Below are 24,081 nucleotides of genomic sequence, written 5' to 3'. Positions count from 1 at the left end.
GGCCCCCTCCAAGTCTTACATGCAGTCTTCTTTGAAGAAGGATCCTCTAGTAGCTACTAACTCTGCTTGCCAAGCTGTACAAAAGCCTGCCCCTCCTCATCCTGCTGGGACATCCCAATCCAGGAAGCCTCTTCTCTCAGGTGTCCCTAAATGCGACTCCCTGCTCTGCCGTCTCTTGTCTAAGGGGCTGTTGGGTCATGTGAGACCATAATGAATTCTCAGCTAGAACTCATTCAAAAATTCACAGGTCTGGGCTTCCCTGGTGACGCAGTGTTTGAGAGTCTGCCTGCCGATGCAGGGGACACGGGTTCGTGCCCTGGTCCAGGAAGATCCCACATGCCGCGGAGCGGCTGGGCCCGTGAGCCCTGGCCGCTGAGCCTGGGCGTCCGGAGCCTGTGCTCCGCAATGGGAGAGGCCACGACAGTGAGAGGCCCGCGTACCGCAAAAAAAAAAAAAAAAAAAAAATTCACAGAACTAACCATCTAACTAACCGTCATCTTATTCTTGCTTCTCTCTCAGAGAAACCTGATAAATCATGTTCTCCATCTCCTCTACCTCACTCTCCCAAAGACACACACACACCCCCACAAACATTGACAAATAATTACTAACAACTTGTTTAGTGCAGAGATTTATAGTTATTATGACATATGTCTCATTTTGAGTTGGGAAAATATTCCTGTACAAAATGAAAGAACCCCCTCCCCCAATTCATGCGCACACATACACTTTTTAAAAATGAATTTTTAAGAAATTAACTCTGGATTCCAGCATTTGACAGCTTTAAGAAAATTGTTGAAATAGACTGAAAAGAAAAACTCTGGGACAACCTAGGAGACTTGGGATTATTTGAACCAGAGGGGGGAAAGAAAAACCAACAGTGAAGTGATTAACAGTTTCTGGATTGTGAAACAGCATGTAAGAGTCCTGAAGGATCTCAGCAGCATATACCCTCAGGATGACTGAAAAAGTGAGGGGTGGAGGGGTGGATTACAGCCAAGAGGGAACATAATGCAAAATTCTTGGCCTGATAAAACTTCCTTTTGGGCTTTAATGTAAATTTACAGGAGAATTGTACTTTAAATAACAAATTCTCTGAACATGGTTATAAATAGGTGCCCTTCAGTAATTAAATGTAGCAGGAAAAAATCAGATGAGCCAAAATGATAAGGCTCTTTTCCAAAGCACCTGCTTTTCAAATAAGGTAGGTTTCTCACTGGGAAGTTTTCCTCACTGTATGCCACACTGTGAATGGCGCCCCCTAGGGTTGTGCAGAACACAATCAACTCAACCATACCTGTTCCTTTGCCTGCGCAGAGCCACCCCTAGAAATGAGAGAAAAAAGGAAATAAGGTGGAACCCCTCCGCCACTCCCAAGCTGGACCTCATTTCCCTTCCTTTTTACCACCTCTCTATCACTCTAGGTTTTGAGGAACAAGAGTAAAGGGGAAGTGGAAGAGAAGGAGGTGGAAATAAATGGGAAATTGGCGGGAATACACTGAGCTGAGAACACGTAGCTCCAAAGCCCAGGAGTGGAACTGAAGCTCATGTCCCCTTCTACTTTGCCCATGTCCCCGAATCAAGTCTGGGACACCCTGGGGTGGTGACACTTCCTTTAGAGTAGCTCCACTTATGCCCAAGCCTCCATAAACAAGCTGGATTGACCAACAAGACACATTGGCATGTGCAGAAACCTTCAGCGTTATCTGACACACAACAAGCCAGTTTTTACGTGTTAGAGGGGAAGTGGTTTGAAAGCCTACCTGTTGGAGGCAAGAAGTAAACAAAACTTAAAGCTCCATTCTGATACCCTCTCACCTTTCCTATGGGTTTAGTAAAACTTTCTCAACTGTGTTACTTCATTTTTGTTTGTTTAATTATCCTGGAGAAGCCGCTAGACACACTTTCTACTGATTTGATGGGGCCTGTTGAAGAAATTATACACAGATACTTAGAGGGCTTGAGAGCTCCTTTTTCTCTCCCTGCATCCTGGTAAGAGTTCCGTGTCTGAATACAGAGACTGCATTGTCTCATCCAGCTTTCTCCTCGCACAATAGCTGCTCTTTATTGCCCCTTCCTCAGGAGGCAGGTAGACGGTCCCACAACAGTGATGCAAACAAATGGATCTTGGCTTAATTAAATATTGTGATCTTTGTCAAGTTAGGAGTGACTTATTTAAGAGAGACCCGAAGAAAGAAACTAAAAGTTTACTTAGCAAAGGGTAAAGCATTCTCTTTTTCTTCTCAGGCTTCCTTAAAACCTACACCCACAGTAATTCTATAAACATATATAGTGTGTGTGTGAGTGTGTGTGTTTATATATACACACATATATATATGGAAAAACCCGAATGAACCTTTTGGCCAACCCAGTATATATTATAGTTAAGTGGCATCAAGTGCATTTGCATCGTTAGGTACACTTACTTTATTTTTATCTTCTTAGATTAGGGTCAATGAATCATTCTGAATCTTGATGATATCAGCCAATGTTTTAGCTAGTTCTCCCATATTTGTATGATTTGTAAATATCAGAATGCTTCCATATCTTTATCTACAATGAAGGTTAAAATAATTACTAGAACAGACCTAAGGACAAAGGAGTTAGAGCAGGCTGATAGCAAACCATTAATTCACATCCTGTGAGTAGTGCTTTAACCAAATGTAGTTGACTGTATTCCATTATCAGTTAAGTGGCATCAAGTACAATTGCAAATAATCTCTATCTCTAAGATATGTCTCATCTTTGTTCTAATCCTGTTTTCCCAACGACCTATTCACACAACTATTTCACATGCAGAGCCCCTGAAACACCCAAAACAAAATTCTCTAAACTAGTTTCCTTCCCTACCTATGCCATTTCCATCCACACCTCCCCATCTTGTCTTGAAGAATGAAAGTGTTGTGGTCGTTATAATTCTTTCTTCCCTTCTTTCCTTATATCCAGACTGGCATTAAGCACTTTAGTTCAGAATTTTTCATGTCCCGCACAGGAAATGACAATATGAGATTGGCTGGGTAAAGAAAAAACACTACTTGTGTCTGGAATTTATTGCCTGATGGTGGGTAAGGGGTCCCCCACAGCCTCCAAGGCCTTTGCGGATCAGTATCTCAACTGACCTGTAACACCTGGGCACACAGCTGGGAAGTTCAAATTTAGTCCATACTTTCTTAAAATATCTTATATTTGCCCTTTTATTTCCATTTCTGCAGCTACCATCTTAGTCAAGGTCATTATCTCATACCGGGATTATTGTAACGTCCACCTAACTGCTTTCCTTGCCTTTTCCCAAGCTTATCTTTGGTGGTGCCGTTGATGAATCTACTTACCCACTGCTTTTGGCATGAGTCTACAATTGTCTCCCGTTACCAATGACAGTAAAATCTAAATTCTTTTGTCAAGATTTCAAGGAAAAGAAATTATTTAGGCCCATCTTACCTGTTAAACTTATCCCCTACTACTTCTTCCAACAATCTCTATTCAAGTTAAATTCACTTATTCACTGCCTATCACCAACAGAATCACATTTCTTATATTTGTTCTGCTTCCAGAAGATCCTGGTGGTAGTAGTTAGTAGCCATATCTACTTGAGTAGTCTTGTAGTCCTGAGTACCTATTAGGTGTTAGGCCCCGTGCCAACCTTCACAGCAATCTTTCCTGTTAGCTAATGTTATTCCGATTTTATAGATAAGAAAGTTGAAACCCAGGTTAAGTAACTTGGCCAAAAAGAAAAATTGATTTAAGTAGTGAAGAGCTAAGACTTCAAATCTCAGTGTAACTTCAAACAACACACTCTTTCTACTGCCTTTGTCCAATGTAAACTTAGGTTACTCCGAACTCAAAACATTTCTTTCCAAACTTCTCATTTGGCAATTAAAAATTTGCTATCATATGATAATCCTTTGATCATTCTTTCTTCTTCTCTGATTCTTGCATTGTTATGTAGCCATCTGCATTTTTGTCTTCATTTGTCCAGCTGTACTGAGAACCTATGACTGCAAAACCTGGATCCCCTATAAGTCTTAGGTGTTGCTACATCTCTATGGATACATCTCAATTTCTGAATTTTTGCCAAAGCATTATAGTTCCTTTGGCCCACATGTGTTACATCACACTATCCCCAAGAAATTGAATTTACATTAATGGCCTTTATTTTCTGCATTTGCTTTTACTCTTTTGCCAGTTATTTAATACCTTAACTTTTCAGTTCATAGATTATTATAATATCAAAAAGCCCCAATGCCTTCTTTAACCTATGATAGTCCAGGCTGTCTGGCAGATTTTTCAAGAAAATTGGTCACTGTAAATGAGAGATCTAGTCCCATAAATCTTCTAGTGATTGTTTCCAAATCAGTTCTTTTTTTTTTTTTTTAACAATTTTAAATGTTTATTCACCTGATAACATACTTTGAAATACACAAAGCAGGAAGCTGGAGGGAAATTTTGAAATCATTTATCTAGTCCAACTGCTTTCTTTCTTCTTTTCTTCCTTCCTATTTCCCTCCCTCTCTCTCTCGCTTCCTTTTTTCTCTCCTTCCCTCCTCCCTTTTTAGTTCATCCTCCTCTTTCTTCTTCTCCTTCTCCTCCTTCTTCTTTCACTAATGAAGAAACTGAGGCCAGAGGTGAAGTACACATCCAGTCAGAAGCAGACGGGGGTCTAAGACCCAGGTCCGGCCCTCCAACTTCTTATCTAGGACCCTTCCCTCCTCACTGCACTTTACTGAGCTTGAACAAACATTGTCTTGATACATTAACAACTCTTAAAGTGAAGGTTCCAAATCTGTTCTTAATTTCAGAGCAAAGTAAGTAGTGAGTTAATCTTCTCATTAACCCAGATTTGGGCCTTAATAACAATATGACTAATATAATTTAATGTAAAAGTATCTTTTAAAACACCATTACCTCTGCCCAAATTGATCTCTTCATTGCGCTCAAGCAACCAACATGTCAGGGTGGGAGTCTTATTACAAAAATCAGGGTGATGAGGAAGAAGAAGATCAAGAGGAGGGCCTTGAAGCAGGTGGAGATTATAAATATTCAGGAAGACATAGTTTGATTTTTTTGATTGATGCTTCCGAGACCATGTTTGAAACTCAGGATGAAGATGAGTTGACTCCTTTTGACATTAGCATCTAGTATATCTGGAGTGTATACACCAATAAGATCATAAGCAGTGATCGAGATCTCTTGGCAGTGGTGTTCTATGGTACCAATAAGGACAAAAATTCAGTGAATTTCAAAAATATTTACGTCTTGCAGGAATTGGGTAATCCAGGTGCTCAATAAGTGCTAGAGCTTGACCACTTTAAGGGGCAGGAAGGGAAGAAACATTTCCAAGACCTAGCTGGCCATGGATCTGACTACTCCCTAAGTGAAGTACTGTGGGTCTATGCCAACCTCTTTAGCATGTCCAGTTCAAGATGAGCTATAAGAGGATCATGCTTTTCACCAATAAAGATGACCCCCACAGCAATGACAGTGCCAAAGCCAGCCGGGCCAGGATCAAAGCTGGAGATCTCCGTGACACAGGTATATTCCTTGACTTGTTGCACCTAAAGAAACGTGGGGGCTTTGACATATCCTTGTTCTACAGAGATATTATCAGCATAGCAGAGGATGAGGACATAGGGGTCCACTTTGAGGAGCTGAGCAAGCTCAAAGACCTGCTGAGGAAGGTTTGCGCCAAGGAGACCAGGAAGCGCGTGCTCTACAGGTTGAAGCTTAAGCTCAACGAAGATGTAGCGCTTACTGTTGGCAATTATAATATGGTCCAGAGGCTCTCAAACCTTCTCCAGTGAGGCTTTATCGGGAAACAAATGAACCAGTGAAAACCAAGACCCGGACACTTGTAAATACAGGCAGTTTGCTTTTGCCTAGCGACACCAAGAGGTCCCAGACCTATGGGAGTTGTCAGATTGTATCAGAGAAAGAGGAAACAGAAGAGCTTAAACGGTTTGATGAACCAGGTTTTATTCTCATCGGTTTCAAGACCTTGATAATGCTGAAGAAGCACCATTACCTGAGGCCCTCCCTGTTCGTGTACCCCGAGGAGTCCCTGATAAATGGGAGCTCAACCCTATTCAGTGCTCTACTCACCAAGTGTCTGAAGAAGGAGGTCATGACAGTGTGCAGATATACACCCTGCCAGAATATCCCCCCTTGTTTTGTGGCCTTGATGCCACAGGAAGAGGAGCTGGATGACCAGAAAATTCAGGTGACTCCCCCAGGCTGCCAGCTCATCTTCTTGCCCTATGCTGATAACAAACGGAAGGTGCCCTTTACTGAAAAAGTCATGGCAAACCCAGAGCAGGTAGACAAGATGAAGGCTACTGTTCAGAAGCTCCACTTCAAGTACAGAAGTGACAGCTTTGAGAACCCAGTGCTGCAGCAGCACTTTAGGAACATGGAGGCCTTGGCTTTGGATCTGATGGAGCCTGAACAAGCCATGGATCTGACATTGCCCAAGGTTGAAGTAATGGACAAAAGACTGGGCTCCCTGGTGGATGAGTTTAAGGAACTTTTCTACCCACCAGATTACAATCCTGAGGAAAAAGTTCCCAAGCGAAAACAAGATGAAAGTTCTGGAAGCAAAAGGCCCAAGGTGGAGTTATCTGAAGAGGAGCTGAAGGCCCACGCCAGCAAGGCACACTGGGTAAGCTCACTGTGCCCACACTGAAGGAAGCCGGCAGGGTGTACAGACTGAAGAGCGGGATGAAGAAGCAGGAGCTGCTGGATGCTCTCACCAAGCACTTCAGAAGGCCTGACCAGAGACCATAGAGCCAGTTACCCTTCCACATTGTAGCCAGGCTGCCTGGTTTTGTTTTTATCAAGTTAAAACATGTTTCATCTGAGCCAGGAAGGGTCGGCCTGACAGAAGCCAAGGACTTTGTTTATGAGACTTTCTGTTGCCACAGAGACCGCATTGCCATCTCACTGTGCTGTGCCCTACTCTACTGTCTGAATAAAGAGCCCTAACTTTGTACTATTAAAAACAAAAACAAAAAAACCATTACCTGCCTAGAATTCATGTTGCTAAGAGGTTTAGAAAACAAAGGTAGAATGTGTGGCCCTGGTACTCTAGAATGCGGCTGTCCCATACTGTAGCCACTAGCCACATGTGGCTATTTAAATTTTTTTTTAATATTTATTTAATTTTTGGCTGTGTTGGGTCTTAGTTGCAGCACACAGGATCTTCCAAGGCAGCGTGTGGGCTCAGTAGTTGCAATGCGCGGGCTTAGTTGCCCTGCAGCATGTGGGATCTTAGTTCCTCAACCAGGGATCGACCACGTCCTCTGCATTGGAAGGTGGATTCTTAAATCTGCCTAAATTTAAGGGACCACCAGGGAAGTCCCTAAATTTTAGTTAATTAAAAGTAAATAGATCAAGTGGGGTTTATCCCAGAAATGCAAGGATTCTTCAATATAGGCAAATCAATCAATGTGATACACCATATTAACAAACTGAAGGAGAAAATCCATGTGATCATCTCAATAGATGCAGAAAAAGCTTTGGACAAAGTTCAACACCCATTTATGATAAAAACCCTACAGAAAGTAGGCATAGAGGGAACTTACCTAAACATAATAAAGGCCATACATGACAAACCCACAGCCAACATCGTTCTCAATGGTGAACAACTGAAACGATTTCCATTAAGATCAGGAGCAAGACAAGGTTGCCCACTCTCACCACTATTATTCAACATAGTTTTGGAAGTTTTAGCCACAGCAATCAGAGAAGAAAAAGAAATAAAAGGAATCCAAATCAGAAAAGAAGAAGTAAAGCTGTCACTGTTTGCAGATGACATGATACTATACATAAAGAATCCTAAAGACGCTAACAGAAAACTACTAGAGCTAATCAATGAATTTGATAAAGTAGCAGGATACAAAATTAATGCACAGAAATCTCCTGCATTCCTATACACTGATGATGAAAAATCTGAAAGAAAAATTAAGGAAACACTCCCATTTACAATTGCAACAAAAAGAATAAAATACCTTGGAATAAACCTACCTAAGGAGACAAAAGACCTGTATGCAGAAAACTATAAGACACTGATGAAAGAAATTAAAGATGATACATACAGATGGAGAGATATACCATGTTCTTGGATTGGAAGAATCAACATTGTGAAAATGACTCTACTACCCAAAGCAACCTACAGATTCAATGCAATCCCTATCAAACTATCAATGGCATTTTTCACAGAACTAGAACAAAAAATTTCACAATTTGTATAGAAACACAAAAGACCCAGAATATCCAACGCAATCTTGAGAAAGAAAAACAGAAGTGGAGGAATCAGGCTCTCGGACTTCAGGCTATACTACAAAGCTACAGTAACCAAGACACTATGGTACTGGCACAAAAAGAGAAAGATAGATCAATGGAACAGGATAGAAAGCCCAGAGATAAACCCACGCACATATGGTCACCTTATCTTTGATAAAGGAGGCAAGAATATATGATGGAGAATAGACAGCCTCCTCAATAAGTGGTGCTGGGAAAACTGGACAGCTACATGTAAAAGAATGAAATTAGAACACTCCCTAACACCATACACAAAAATAAACTCAAAATGGATTAAAGACCTAAATGTAAGGCCAGACACTATAAAACTCATAGAGGAAAACATAGGCAGAACACTCTATGACATAAATCACAGCAAGATCCTTTTTGACCCACCTCCAAGAGAAATGGAAATAAAAACAAAAATAAACAAATGGGAACTAATGAAACTGCAAAGCTTTTGTGCAGCAAAGGAAACCATAAACAAGACGAAAAGACAACCCTCAGAATGGGAGAAAATATTTGCAAACGAGTCAACGGATAAAGGATTAATCTCCAAATTTTATAAGCAGCTCATGCAGCTCAATAACAAAAAAACAAACAACCCAATCCAAAAATGGGCAGAAGACCTAAATAGACATTTCTCCAAAGAAGTTATACAGACTGCCAACAAACACATGAAAGAATGCTCAACTTCATTAACCATTAGAAAAATGCAAATCAAAACTACAATGAGATATCATCTCACACCAGTCAGAATGGCCATCATCAAAAAGTCTACAAACAGTAAATGCTGGAGAGGGTGTGGAGAAAAGGGAACCCTCTTGCACTGTCGGTGGGAATGTAAATTGATACAGCCACTGTGGAGAACAGTATGGAGGTTCCTTAAAAAATGAAAAATAGAACTACCATACAGCCCAGCAATCCCACTACTGGGCATATACCTTGAGAAAACCATAATTCAAAAAGAGTCATGTACCACAATGTTCATTGCAGCTCTATTTACAATAGCCAGGACATGGAAGCAACCTAAGTGTCCATCGACAGATGAATGGATAAAGAAGATGTGGCACATATATACAATGAAATATTACTCAGCCATAAAAAGAAATGAAATTGAGTTATTTGTATTGAGGTGGATGGACCTAGAGTCTGTCATACAGAGTGAAGTAAGTCAGAAAGAGAAAAACAAATACTGTAGGGTAACATATATATATGGAATCTAAAGAAAAAAATTAAATGGTTTTGAAGAACCTAGGGGCAGGACAGAAATAAAGACGCAGATGTAGAGAATGGACTTGAGGACATGGGGAGGGGGAAGGGTAAGCTGGGATGAAGTGAGAGAGTGTCATGGACTTATATATACTACCAAATGTAAAATAGATAGCTAGTGGGAAGCAGTCATATAGCACAGGGAGATCAGCCCGGTGCTTTGTGACCACCTAGAGGCGTGTGATATGGAGGGTGGGAGGGAGACGCAAGAAGGAGGGAATATGGGGATATATGTATACATGTAGCTGATTCACTTTGCTATAAAGCGGAAACTAACACACCATTGTAAAGCAATTATACTCCAATAAAGATGTTTAAAAAATTAAATTAAATTAAAATTTTAAAAAAGTAAATAAAATTTAAAATTCAATTCCTCAGTTGCACTAGCCACATTTCAAGTGCTCAGTAGTGGAAAATGGTTAATGGCTACACATAGGACAGCATAGATATAGAACATTTCTACATTACAAAAAATCCTGTTGGACAGCACTCCTCTAAGTTTTGTTGAAAAATATGTATGTTTGATGTAATTCATAGCAGCTGATGATATATTAGCTACAAGTTCTGGTAAATGAGTAGCTAAGTTAGAGTCTTGTTCAAGTTTTATTCACTCAGTGTAATACCTGGTGCCTAATAAATGCTTAGAAATGTTTAACAAGTTGTGTAGGATAAAGATGGCCGCTCCTATACAGATACTAGATACTCAGTTGTCTGACATCACAATTTTTTTTAAAAAAAAGGAAATATTTAAGCAGGATATAGAGAAGCAAGCTATTCTATACACAAGTAATCTACATTTCATGAATTCTGCCAAATTCTAAATGTAAATTTGTGGCAAATTGTCGACACCCCCTCTGCCCCTGCTTGGACAGCTGTGAATGACATCTGCATCAAATCAGCCAGGAGTTATTTATTTTCGAAATGTGCAATGACCCGCTTCTAAGCCCAAAGGGTAAAAATGTCACCTTTGTTCATTTCTCAAGAAAAATATTTTTAAGATCCAGCACTGACTGGGAAAGGAAAAGCTGTTCCTTAGGGTGTTATCCATAATTCCCTCTTCATTTCAAGCTTTCTGACAGTCATCACTTCTTGCCTCCATTCCTAGTTGTAATACAAACAGGAAAGTAATTCCATTGCTTCACGAGCCAATTGACCTCTTTTCTTCCATGGAATTTAAATTGATCATTGCATTTATGTTTAAGAACTGTATGGTTTTGTGATTACTTGTTCATATTTCAAAGATTGTTAGCTTTGGCACAATAGGGCTGTTTGATTCAGTTTTATAATCCCATTACCTAGGACATGGCCCCATAGGAGATAACAAATAAGTTTTGTTTGTTTGTTTACCAATAAGTATTTTTAAATAAATTAACTAAGATTAACAAATGTGTCTCCTTGCCTGGAGTTAAGTCTTTCAAGTCAATCATATTAACAATAAAACAAAAATACAGTTAAAAACAAAACAACCTCCATGAATGACCTTTTTTCAGATTCCTCATAGTTTCATGCAAAATCAGACTATCTGACATATGTGTACTGTGGTCATGGGGCCATTATAATGGAACTAGGTGGAAGATTCTGTTAGAATACCTAGAAACAAGCCTGGAAGCCTGAATATCATGCATTTGGAGTGCACACTTAGTTTACTTGAAGAATCATCCACAGATAACAGGAAACCCAATGTCCCCTGGAAATACATCTGGCCCGTATAAAGCTAGAGAAAGGCTAGAGCAGGGCTTCTCAAAGTATGGTCTGAAGACCCCCTGGGAATCACCAACTCCCTTTCAAAGAATCCACAAGGTCAGAGCTACCTACATAATGATACTAAGATTTTATTTGCCTTTTTCGTTCTCATTCTCTCATGAATGTTCAGTGAAATTTTCCAGAGACCCCCAAATTATCTGAAAAGGCTATTAAGTTAGTTTTCCCTTTTCCAACTGCATATCTGCATGGGGCCATATCTTCATATATTTCAACTAAAACAATATGTCACCACAGATTGAATGTAGACCAAATATGAGAATACAGCTGTTTTCTATTACCCCATACATTGAAGACATTTACAAAAATGTAAAACAGTGCTATGCCTCTCACTAAATTTTTTGTTTTGGAAAATATATTTTTCATAAAATGTATATTTTCATAAAAATTATTACATAAATGTAATAATTTATTATCGTTATTTTAAATGAATTAATAAATAAATGAAAATTTTGTCAGCTATTACCCACCTTAACAAAAACTATTTAGGGTCCTCCAATTTTTTTTTTATTGAAGTATAGTTAATTTACAATGTTGTGTTAGTTTCAGGTGTACAGCAAAGTGATTCACATATATATATATACATATATATATATTTCTTTTTCAGATTCTTTTCCCTTATAGGTTATTACAAAATATTGAGTATAGTTCCCTGTGCTATGCAGTAGGTCCTTGTTTGTTATTTATTTTATATATAGTAAGTACTATCTATCTATTAATCCCAAACTCCTAATTTATCCCTCCCTGCCCCTTTCCCCTTCAGTAACCATAAGTTTGTTTTCTATATCTGTGGGTCTATTTCTGTTTTGTAAATAAGTTCGTTTGTATACATATACATATATATATATATTTTTAGATTCCACATATAAGTAATATCATATGACATTTGTCTTTCTCTGTCTGGCTTACTTCACTTAGTATGATAATCTCTAGGTCCATCCACGTTGCTGCAAATGGCATTATTTCATTCTTTTTTATGGCTGAGTGGCATTCCATTGTATATATGTACCACATCTAATTCATCCATTCATCTCTTGATGGACATTTAGGTTGCTTCCATGTCTTGGCTATTGTAAATAGTGCTGCAATGAATATTTTTAAGCAGTCAATGTGGTTTTGAAACCAAAGAGTTTGAGAACCACTGTACTAGAATATAATGAGTATAAATATAAAATAAATAGGCTCCCAAACAATGATTAACTGAGGAAGGGAAAAAGCAAATGGAACCCTGTTTCTAAGCTTGACCAGAAGACTCTGCTAAAAATGCTGACCATTGTTATTTATCCAATCAACTAATTACACATAGCTCTTTGAAGGCTGCATCTAAGTCTTACTTCACTCTCTTCTCATTAACCAAGCCATTCATTTGCCAGCCAAATATGTGCCAACTCTTTCCAGTTGCATACAAATTGTGTTGTTTCATAAAATATTTACTCTAAAATGTCATACTTACAATGGTTTTCAATGACAATTCAGTTTTTTTAAATTAATTTTTATTGGAGTACAGTTGACTTACAATGTTGTGTTAGTTTCAGGTGTACAACAAAGTGAATCAGTTATACATATTTTTAGATTCTTTTCCCATATAGGTCATTACATAGTATTGAGTAGAGTTCCCCGTGCTAGACAGTAGGTAATGACAATTCAGTTTTAATTTGAGAACATGGTCAGGCGTGTAGGCAACCTGGGCTGAGGTTGGACGTGTGATCACAGCGCACGGATGCTACTTCTGAGACCTGCTGCACCTGTGGGTTACTGCAAAGGGAATGGGTAGACTGGTGCCCAAATCAGCCCTGACTATTTTCCTAATGGCTTATTAGTGTGTTTAGCTTCACATGATGTATTTTTAGTAATACGGCTAATGATACCAGGAATGTTTATACTAAATTGATCCTTTTTATACAAGAATGCAATGTTCATTTTAATAAAAACTGACTATTGAAGGGCATTGGTATTCACGTGCATGTGCGTGCGTGTGCCTGTGTGCATATTCTCAAATAGATGTCTTTCAGTCTCCTTTTTTCAACCAATCTTATCTTTGGCTCAGAAGAAGTTTACCACTCCTAATTGCTCTACACTGATCCATTTCCCAAGAGCTCAGAACTAAGCCAAAATATTTGATGATGCACTTCTCTGTGTCTTGTAGCTTCTCTTCTGGCTTGTATCCTGCTTACAGTCACTTTTCAAGTCTCCTCACCTATTTAAAAATCTATTATTACTTGGGTGATCCAACCTTCCTTTACACCCCTTCAAAGACCACATCGATGGCAATGTGGGCTAATGCCTGACACCTAGGTGGACAGGGTGCATGTGGGAATTGCTGACTCTGTGAGAACATAGACTTCCCTCTATCAGTTCCCCACTCGGTGAAGAGAAATACTTATCTGTTTGTCCATTCACCTCCCAGAATTATGTAGCCTCTGAGGTCCTCCTTATTAGCACCCTTTCTCCCATTGTTTACACTGTTCTCCTTGTCTCTCATCCCACCAAACCCTGGCCATGCCTCAAGCGGCATTTCAGGATCACTTCAAGTGCATAATTCCTCATGTCTGGACTTCTTATTTGGTGCTTGAACTCTATTGCTCTGTAGCAGTCATTATACTATGAATTTTCCAAAAATGTGTTGTTTTTCCAAATAGCCTTGAGTTTCTTGACAGCAGAGATTTTCTCTTATTCATCTTTAATTATAAAATGCCTTGTAAGCCTGAAAAGTACTCAGTACAGATGCAACATTTGTTCCATACCTGCCATGTGCCAAGCACTGTGCCAAGTGCTTTTGCATAAATCATCTAATTTAATCCTTGAACTTGAGGCTCAAAATGATGAAGGGACTAGTCCAAGATAACACAGCAATCCAAGAGTAAGAGCAGTTGGGGCTGGCGGCTAGCGTTGTTTGGCTCTGAGCTAAACACCTTTTTCTATTTCATCACACTGCCTCCCTAAGTAAGTATTTCTTGATTAATAGCTCTTCTCATATTTATCTTCCTCCTCTTCCTAATCAATATCAATCAATATCATGATATAAAATGAGTATATTTTCCTGTTAAAGTGAAAAGATATTTGTACACGGTTATGCTCCATTCTTAGTGTGGCTAGCCTGGGGCAACCAGACGTCCCACTCTCCACTAATACTATAGCCCAGTAATTTCAAATTGCCCTGAGGAGTCCTGGGAATTCCAGGGAGACACATTAGCGGGTTGGGGTAGGAGAAATGAGTTTTGACATCTCTGCCTCTACTGGAGTGATTTTAACTTATATCTTTTTTTATTTTTTGGCTGCGTTGGTTCTTCATTGCTGCACGCGGGCTTTCTCTAGTTGCAGCGAGCAGGGGCTACTCTTCATTGCGGTACACTGACTTCTCATTGCACTGGCTTCTCTTGTTGCCGAGCACAGGCTCTAGGCACGCGGGCTTCACTAGTTGCAGCACGTGGGACCTAGGGCACACGGGCTTCAGTAGTGGCTCGTGGGCTCTAGAGCACAGGCTCAGTATTTGTGGAGCACGCGGCATGTGGGATCTTCCTGGACCAGGGATCAAACCCATGTCCCCTGCGTTGGCAGACAGATTCTTAACCACTGCGCCACCAGGGAAGTCCTAACTTATATCTTTTATTAACACAAATTTCATTTAAAAGAAAGTCTTCTACAGCTTTTAAAATTTTTGAAATCAGCTATAGCCCAATCTCAGATCTTGGGTTCTATGCTGCTAGAGGAACCAATCTCAGAGAGAGGCCAAAATGTGACCTCATCATTGCTAGGTGTCCCATGCTATAGAGGTCAGAGAAGACACCAAACACTGATCTAGGCATGACTACTCCAGAGCCAGCCTTACAGCAATGAAGGGCAAACTCACTTCACCAGCTTTATGACTTGAAGAATGCTACAGAAATCTCCATGCACCACAATATTTCTTCTATTGGTCAGCTACGGCCATATTTGAATGCTTACTCACAGGGCCTGGGATTCTAATAACCAGAAATTCTAGAGGTAACATACTACAGAGAAAGATCAGTGCACTCAGGGATCCAAAGACTAGGAGTCAAGTCCTGCCTCAGTTGTCGATTTCTCTGTGCCTGTTTTACCCATCTGTGAAATGGAGATGACAATCCCTGCCTCACACCATTAGTAGGTTTTCAGTAAATGTTTCCTGAATTGATGGATAGATGGGTGGGTGAATGGGTAGGCAGGTGTATGGATGGTTGGAGAGAGAGCCATCAGCATATGTAAAATTGTCTGACACATAACTATACCACTTCCAGTATAAGCAAAAGGTCACATTTAGTGTCTTAAAACAACACAAACTTATGGTCTCATAGTTTCATAGAGCGAAACTCTAAAATGGGTCTCACTGAGTCAAAATCAAGGTGTGGGCAGGGCTGTGTTTCTTCTGGAGGCCCGAAGGGAGGATCTTTTCCCTTGCCTCTTCCAGCTTCTAGAGACATTTATTGGCTCATGTCTTCCTTCCACCTTCAAAGCCAGTGAGGGCTGATAGAGTCTTTCTCAGACTGCATCACTATGACATTGGCACACCTGCCTCCCTATTCCCTGTATAAGACCCATATAGTACATTGGATCCACCTGGATAATCCAAGATACTCTCCCCATCTCAAGATCACTTTCCTGCAAATTCCCCTTTGCCATGTAGAGTAACATATCTACAGTTCCAGGGATTAGAATGTAGACATCTTGGTAGGCGGGGCATTACTTTGCCTACCACACTATAGGACAGTTTTGATTATACTGGAAGCTGTGCAAGGTAAGTCAGAGATTCCTGATCCTGACTGAACATTAGAATTATCTGGGAGCTTTAAAGAAAATAGATGCCCAGGCACCTCACCCAAATAATAAAATTTACTTGGGCCACGTGGGCCCGGCCATCAGCATTTGCTAAAAGTACCCTAGATTATTCTGTTGTGAAGTGAGATTTGAGAGCCACTGGGTGTATTTAAGAAAGTGGATTTGGACCAACACACAAATTTAAGTTTGCGGACCTCTTCAGCCCCTTAGGTCACTCACTTTATTTTTCTAAACCCGAGTGCCCTTATCTAAAAAACAGGCATAATAATCATACGAGGACGAAATTAGATAATATACATAAAGTCCTGTGTGCCTTGCCTAGAACATGTTAATCCCTCAATAAAAGGTAGTCATAATTATCAATTTTACAGAGCAGGCCAACTTACAACCCCAAGCAATGGCCAACATAAATATCAAAAGTGAATCTCCGAGAATAGGCCCCAAACTCACCCGTCTTGATCAGACTTAAAGAAGTTTAGGGTTCCAACTAATTCTGCTGAGATTGCCTATAAACTGATATGTCTCAGGAGAGTTACTAGTTTCTGCCGTCCTTGCATTTGGTTCTGGGTGATGACTGGTTTCTCCTTGGGTTTTCTCCTTTCACACAGCAGAGCCTGCAGGACAAATCAGCTTAGCATCATGTGCACGCAGCCAGCTGTCTCCATGGGGATAGTATAAACTCAGGCCCATCCCAACAAGGCTCATAGTCCTACTGGTGTTTTAAGTCCTTCCATTAGTAAAAGAGTACCATTCCCCATTCTCTAAAAGACTCAGCTCACCACACCTGGGATCCCAAGCCCCAGATTCTTTTAATCAGCCCAGGCCCCATCCCAGCCCATGAGGTGGGACGTTCAATCAGGACTGACCCCAGTCTTGTGTGGCAGCCACACCCTGTCCCACAGAAAGATGAGACCCTCTGCATGATGTTACCACTAGACAAACCCCCTTTACTATCCTGCTTTATTTTCATGCATTGCTGAGAATTAGAATGGGCCAAAAGAACCTGCTTAATTTTATAGTGAGAAAAGGCTATGCTTAGCTAAAGTCATCAATTGTAGTAGAAGAACTGTGTTTTAAGATTTTATTAGCTTCCAAAATCAAAAAAGAGGGGAGATTACATCATAAGTGAGGGATCTTACTTTATTAGTTTCCAGAGTCAGAAAAAAGAAAAGGGAAATTATATCATACATAAGAAAGATCTCCCACATTTTTTGTCTTGTATTTTCCTTCGCTAACCTCTTCCTTTAACTGCTGGGAAATTAAGGGGAAAAACAGTATCAAAAAACATTGACCCTGGTGATTTAAAATTAAAATCTGTGGTTCTTTGTCTTCAGGAAAATTAGGGCTTATGATTCTACTTCTGCTTCCTTCAGTTCTGGAAAGAGACTGACAGCACATTTCTGTAGGGGACAACATTTCCCAAGTTTGCATATCCAGGGCATGGAACACTTGTAGGAGGTAGAAGCAATATTTTGGTTTGTTTGTTTTTGAGAAATTTTTAAAATAAGAGAAAAAAGCACAAAAAAAGTATATAACAAATACCAATGGATCCATGACCAAGAATTTTGTCATATTTGTTTAAAGTCTTTTTTAATATGAAAAGAATAAACTGTATATAGAAAGTTGAAATCAGTCATCATTCCTCCTCAGGCCTTCCCAAAGATAGACTCCATCATGATTTCACTGTGATTATCTTAGGGTTACTTCTTTACCTACTAGCCAAGGTCAGTGCTGTTCATCCCGACTTGTGAGGCCAGGATCCCAAACCCCATTAGATGGACATGATGACTGCTCCAGTTAAGAGTGACCCATTGCTGCTGACTGGGTCTTTCACATCATATCCTGATCTGGTTGTTGATCTTGGAGAGATGCTCTAGGTTCTGTGTGTGCCAAGAACAGATGCAGCCTACATGGTGTGAGCCCAAGCCTGGTTCCCTGGTTCCCACTTGGCCTCCTCAAGGTGGAAGGACTTGCCCAACAAAAGACACTTTAGATCAGTCTTCTTGGATTCAAGAGACACAATCCTATAAAGAGAGTCCAGGAGGAGAATTTCAAGGGCTCTTGACCTTCATCTCATGGGTTGCAAATCAAATGCCTCCTCTGGCCAAGTAGGTGACTTTAATGAGCTAAGTAGTCACAGCAAATTGTGGAGGCTCCGTGAAACTCCTGCCAACTGTTTTATCGGGAAATTGGACTTTTCAATGAAAGCCACAAATATAAATAATTATGTGAAATCACTCTAGGTTTTACATTTCCCCATTTTTTTAATATTTAAAGTTTTCAATCTACAGAAAAGCTTGAACAATAGCACAGCAAACAACTGTATTCCCTTCAGCTAGATTCACCCAATTGCTAACATTTTGCCATATTTTATGTATATGTATAAATAATTTCCTGAACCATCTGAAAGTAAGTTGTGCAAATCATGACAATTCATCTGTAAAAATTTAAGCATGCATCTCCTAAGAATAAGGGCCTTCTCCCTTTTAATCATAATGCCATTATCACACCTAAGAAGAGCAACAATTTCTTTATCTTTGAATTGCCCACATGAAAATTTCTCCAATTGTCCCAACATTATTTTATAATTTTTTTTTTGTTCAAACCAGGATCCAATCAAGATTTACATACTGTATTTCATTGCTGTGTCTCTTTGGTATCTTTTAATCTAGAAGAGTTCTTCTACCCTCTTTTATTTTTCAAAACTATTTTTAATTGTCGGCAATGAATATGATTTATATGAATGAGTGTGTGTGTGGAGGGGTGTATGCACCCACACACCCACACATAGGCAACGAAAGCAGTTCCCCAGGCCAATTTCACACTGTGGGGTACATCTCTGCACCTAAGCGTAGTCCGTCAAAGGTTCCACTTCCAAAAGCATATGGTCTGTCTCAGCCCATATTAGTGCATTCATTTATCAAGGACGGAAAGATGAGAGAAAGAGAAAGAGAATTCCTTCTCTCACTGCTATTAATTGAAGGTCGTAGCACTGATACCTGGTGAAAGTCTGAGGAGGAATTGGATGAGAGTCACTAGGGAGAGGGATCTAGTTACAAATGCCAGTGGCTGGCCTCCACCTCAAACCTGCTCAATCTGGAATCACACTTATTTTAAAAACACCTCCAGCTATTCTTCTGAACACTAAAGTTTGAGGATTACTATTCTAAAGACACACAGATAAATTAAGCATGGGGCCCTACCCCTGGCAAATTCTAGTAGAACCAAAACATAAAACGTTATCACTGAGGCAATAAGTTCTCCGGACACCCAGAGGGAAGGTCATAGAAGGCTTTGGGGTGGGGGGTGGGGAGGTGAACTCTGAGTGGGGTTTGAAGATGGAGGCTGAGTTAACCAGATGAAGGATGGGGAACTGTATGGCAATGAGAGAAGCAGAAGCTCTGCCACGTGCACCTGGATGTATGTCAAGAATGGGTGAAGGAGCGTCTCATCCATGGTGAGGGGTTTTAATTTTTTTTTTTTCTGAAGGGTTGGAGAGCCACTGGAGGGCTTTAAGCAACCATGATCCAGTCGATCATAGGAAGACCATGTTTGATAGGCCTGAGAAGGAAGGATCAGAGGCAGAGCAATTCTGTAAGAGGCCACCGCAGCTACAGAGGCAGGAAGTGATGGAGGCAGCGCAGTGGGGCAGGAGGGCAAGCTCTTGAGACAGAGAATACAGGATGGGCAGTGGAGACATGAGCCTGGGAGTTGGAGGAGGGAGGCTAAAGCTGATTCTGGGCTCATGTTTCGGTCTCATGTGAATAGGTGATTGCAATGCCTGCTGGACATTTAAGTGACAACGTTCCTTAGGTGGTTACCTGGTTAAGAGAGCAGTAGTGAGAGCCTCAGACCCAGGAGAGACCCAGGAGAGGCCATGCATTGGGGCAGAACAGTTTGAAGAGCCAGCCTTTGGATCAGACAGAGGGTGTGCTTGGATTGCCTGCTACAGAAAGCGAGTGGTGAACCCATTTGAATGTGTGGAACCAACCACTAGGGGACCCTGGTTTTGTTGATGCCCCTGTGCCCTTTGCTGACTCCTAGTGCTACAATTTCCTCTCTCCACTCCTTTCTCTAGTGGCCTCCAAAGTGGAGGACCCTTCAAAGGAGGGTTTAAGACAGTTTGTTGAGCATGAAGAGAAATTGTTAGAAATACTAGATTTTTAAAAAAATCTCATCTTTTCTATTTTTGTTTACATTTTATAATGGGTAAAGTATATTCCCAAAGCAAGATATATGGATGGATGGATAGATAGATAGATAGATAGATATCAGTAATAAATACCCAGATATTTGGGGCACATGCTCAAATATATATATTTTTTTGCTAGCCTTACACAATGCATTCTCATCCTAATCGCCAGTGTATCTGGCAGTAGGGTGTTTCTGACGGCAGGCAGTAGACTCATTCCAGGAACGCGCACCTTCGATGACCTGTGATCAGGACGTCATTGGCTTAGAGACAGAATTCCCGACACTCAGGCATACGGAGCAGGGCAAGGGCGAACTGTTGGAAGGGCGTGGCTTCATCTTGCGCTCCATAGTCTGGAGCGGTGCGGGGCTCGGGCTCTCCTGCCCAAGGCGTTCGCGTGCTGAGCAAGCAGAAGGTCGAAGCCCGCCCATCCCGTGTGTCTTCACACTACACCCTGATGCCCCTAGGAAAGGAAGCCATCAGGATTGCGGGAAAGCCTAACTTCAGGCCAAATCATTTTCACTCTCAAACACATTCAGGATTTGTTTTCTGAATAAGTCGCTGGAGGCTCTAAAGGCGTAGCCCCCGGAAGCAGATCACCTCTCCTTGAGCGGTGGTTGGATTGGCCATCGGCTTTGTGTCACTCCCATCGGAACTAGAAGATGAACTTTATCATTTTTTTTTAACTGAGGGAAAGTAAACGTCATAATTGCTAAAGTGTAAGAACTATAATACACAGTATTTTCATTTAGAATCAGAAAAGTAAGCTTGTTCGCGGGCCATAGGTATAAACAGGCCAGTGCTATAGGTAGTAATTACCAGGTAGAGATAGGGTAAGGTCCTCAGCCTGGGGTAGAGGAGAGGATGGGATGAGATAAGGATAGTAGAAGAATTTGCCTGAATTATAAAGACCAAAATTCTGATATCCTAAATAGGTATTGCTACTAGTAGTCACGAGTTGAGTAAACTGACTTCCTCCAACCTCATCCATAATCCCCCAACTCACTAATTTTCCTCCTATAGTATTTTATTTCCTTGTGCGACACAACAGAATTGATCAGGATGGGGAAGAAAAAGCCTGGCACTCAGGTGCACGAAGAATGAGCTATTCACTGAGATCTTCATCATTTGCTTAGAATTGCTTTTGCTGGGGGCGGGGGAGAGCCCTAAACATTTAATAAAATACCCAGAAGCACTGAGGTGTTAGCTATGATTCTGTAGCAGATGTAATATAAGATCTAACATCTGATTTAAGAAACCTTTGAATTATTTTATTTTATTTTATTTTTATTGCTCAGGGTTCCTTGTAATTTATGAAAAGTTTTAGGGAGTAACTACAAAAATAATGAAAAGTAGATATTCAGTTACTAACCCCATATTACATTATTGGTTCCTTTAAGAAAAAATAGTACAAGTAATTCTTTCCAACTCTACCTTCTGTTAACACCACCTCAAGAAGGATTATATGTGAAAAAAAATATGCCCCTCCTATCTTGTATTCTTTCCTCTAAATAATGGGAAAAATAGTACTGCTATATCACATCTTGATAGTCTTATATTAATTTGTTGGTTCAGAAAATTGGTTACATGTATCCAGAGCATATGGTAAAAGAGGTTTACACCAAAAACAGTGTTTTTGTTTTTGCACTATTGATTATAAGCTATATAACATAGAGAGGAATGGGGAGAACTCAATGGAATTTTTATCTTCATTATTATGTAATTGTTATCAATAATAACAGATAATTGCACAAATTTTCCTTTAGAAGGATTTATAAAAATAGGAAAAAAATGAGTGCTTATTATTCCATAATTATAAGATTAGCTCAAGATAAGATAGATTTGGGAAAATGTCCATACTTCCATTTATTTCAGGAACATATCATCATGTTACTAAACTGGCTTCATGGCTTTTTACTTATTTTTATTAAATCTTCAAACCTATTCAGAACTATCAGCAAACAGAGTTACCATCCAAACCCAATAAAATATTCAATTTTTAAAATATAATCTTTCTAAACGTGTATATTTCTTCTCCCCATTTTGGAAAGCAAAATTTATGTCTACACCTCAGAGGTAGAAATTTCTGGCCTCACCTTTACCTGGGATAAATGCATAAAAAAATCAACTGCCCCACAAACCAGGAAGCCATCCTTGGCCTCTAATAAATTAATTCAATTCCACAATGTTTATAAAGTACTTTCTGTGTGCCAGGCACTGTACTAGAAGCTAGGAATCAAAGACCAAAATGTCACAGACCACCCTTACAGAGCTCAAGGTCTAGAGAGAGACAGATTCCAACAACTAAAAGATAGCACAGAAGCCAAAGAAAGGCAGGCCACCTTCCCCAGTCTTTAGGGACTGAGGTCAGAAGTCAGTGATAAATCTACACTGGGCTTTGGGGCATGAGTGGGACTTAACCAGGTGAAAGAAAAGAAAGGAGATGCATTCCATGAAGACAGGGCACATTCTGGGTTCTAGGATTTTGTTTTGATTTTGACATCAGGGGCAGGTTGGTGCAGGAGCAGAGACATAAGACTGATTTTTAAAAGTTAACATTTTTCAGTACAGATGAACCTATTTGCAGGGCAGAAATAGAGATGCAGACATAGAGAATGGACTTGTGGACATGGGGGGCAAGGGAAGAGTGGGACGAATTGGGAGATTAGGATTGACATATATATACACTGCCATGTGTAAAATAGATAGCTAGTGGGAACCTGCTGTATAGCACAGGGAGCTCAGTTGGTGCTCTGTGATGACCTAGATGGGTGGGATGAGGGGGTGATGTGCATGAGAGGTCCAGGGGGGAGGGGATATATGTATACATATAGCTGATTCACCTTGTTGTACAGCAGAAAGTAACACAACATTGTAAAGCAATTATACTCCAATAAAAGAAAAAATTAGAGAGTGAAAAAAAAAAGTTAACATTTTTCTTCTTTCTCTTTCTCTCCCTCATAACCATCCAGTAAATCCAGGGATAGTAGAGATGCTCTCTGGTGCCAGGGCCCAGCCTCCTTCCATCTCTGGCTCTGCCATCACTAGGGTATTAATAAGCCCTAGTCATCAATAAACCTGAATGGCTCAGGCCCGCATAGCATTCTGACAGAGAAAAGCATGGTGGACCCAGCTTAAAAGCACTTCAGATTCAGAAGCTCTTCAGATCTCTTCGGCCTTGATCTCACGGTCCAAAACTTAGTCATATGGCCACAGCTAGTGTCAAGAGGGGTAGAAAATGTAGTTGTAGTTGTATGCCTGGCTAAAAAGCAAGAATTATCTTACTATAGAACAGGCATTGGCAAACTTTCTGCAAAGGGCCAAATAGTAAATATTTTAGGCCATATATAGTCCTTGTCATGTATTGTTGCTCTTCTTCTTCTTTGTTTTTCTTACAACTCTTTAAAAATGGGAAACCCATTCTTACCTTGAGGCTCTGCAAAACAGGCCATAGGCCAGGTTGGGCACACAAGTCAAAGTCTGTCAACCCTACGGAAGAAAGGAAAATTATATAAGAAGGAAAGTGGCCATTCCTGGCATAACCTCTACAAGACTATAAACCACTCAGGGGAAGAGCCTCGTCTCATTCACCTTTCTGACTAGCACGGGGCTGGCATATACAGTAGGTGCTTAACGTGGATGACTGATGAATAAATGAATGAATGAATAGAAGGGAGATAGGGGAGGTTAATTTAATAGCCACAATTTCTTAAAATCCCATTTTGTGCCAATGGCAGTCTCTTAACATGGATTGTCATTTGAATACTCCA

The 24,081-nt window shown here is 40.3% G+C and overlaps 1 protein-coding gene and 1 pseudogene across 3 annotated transcripts in view; both read left to right on the top strand.

Annotated features, from left to right (window-relative positions):
- Positions 1 to 24,081, top strand: part of FYB1 (FYN binding protein 1) — a 180,274-nt gene that overhangs the window by 25,267 nt on the left and 130,926 nt on the right. The gene's annotated exons all lie outside the window — the stretch shown is intronic.
- On the top strand, positions 4,910 to 6,964 carry LOC137220659 (X-ray repair cross-complementing protein 6 pseudogene; annotated as a pseudogene).

The sequence above is a fragment of the Pseudorca crassidens genome, chromosome 3, assembly GCF_039906515.1.
Source record: "Pseudorca crassidens isolate mPseCra1 chromosome 3, mPseCra1.hap1, whole genome shotgun sequence".
NCBI lineage: Eukaryota > Metazoa > Chordata > Mammalia > Artiodactyla > Delphinidae > Pseudorca > Pseudorca crassidens.
The sequence above is the reverse complement of the archived record's forward strand: the minus strand, read 5'-3'. Positions and strand labels throughout refer to the sequence as shown.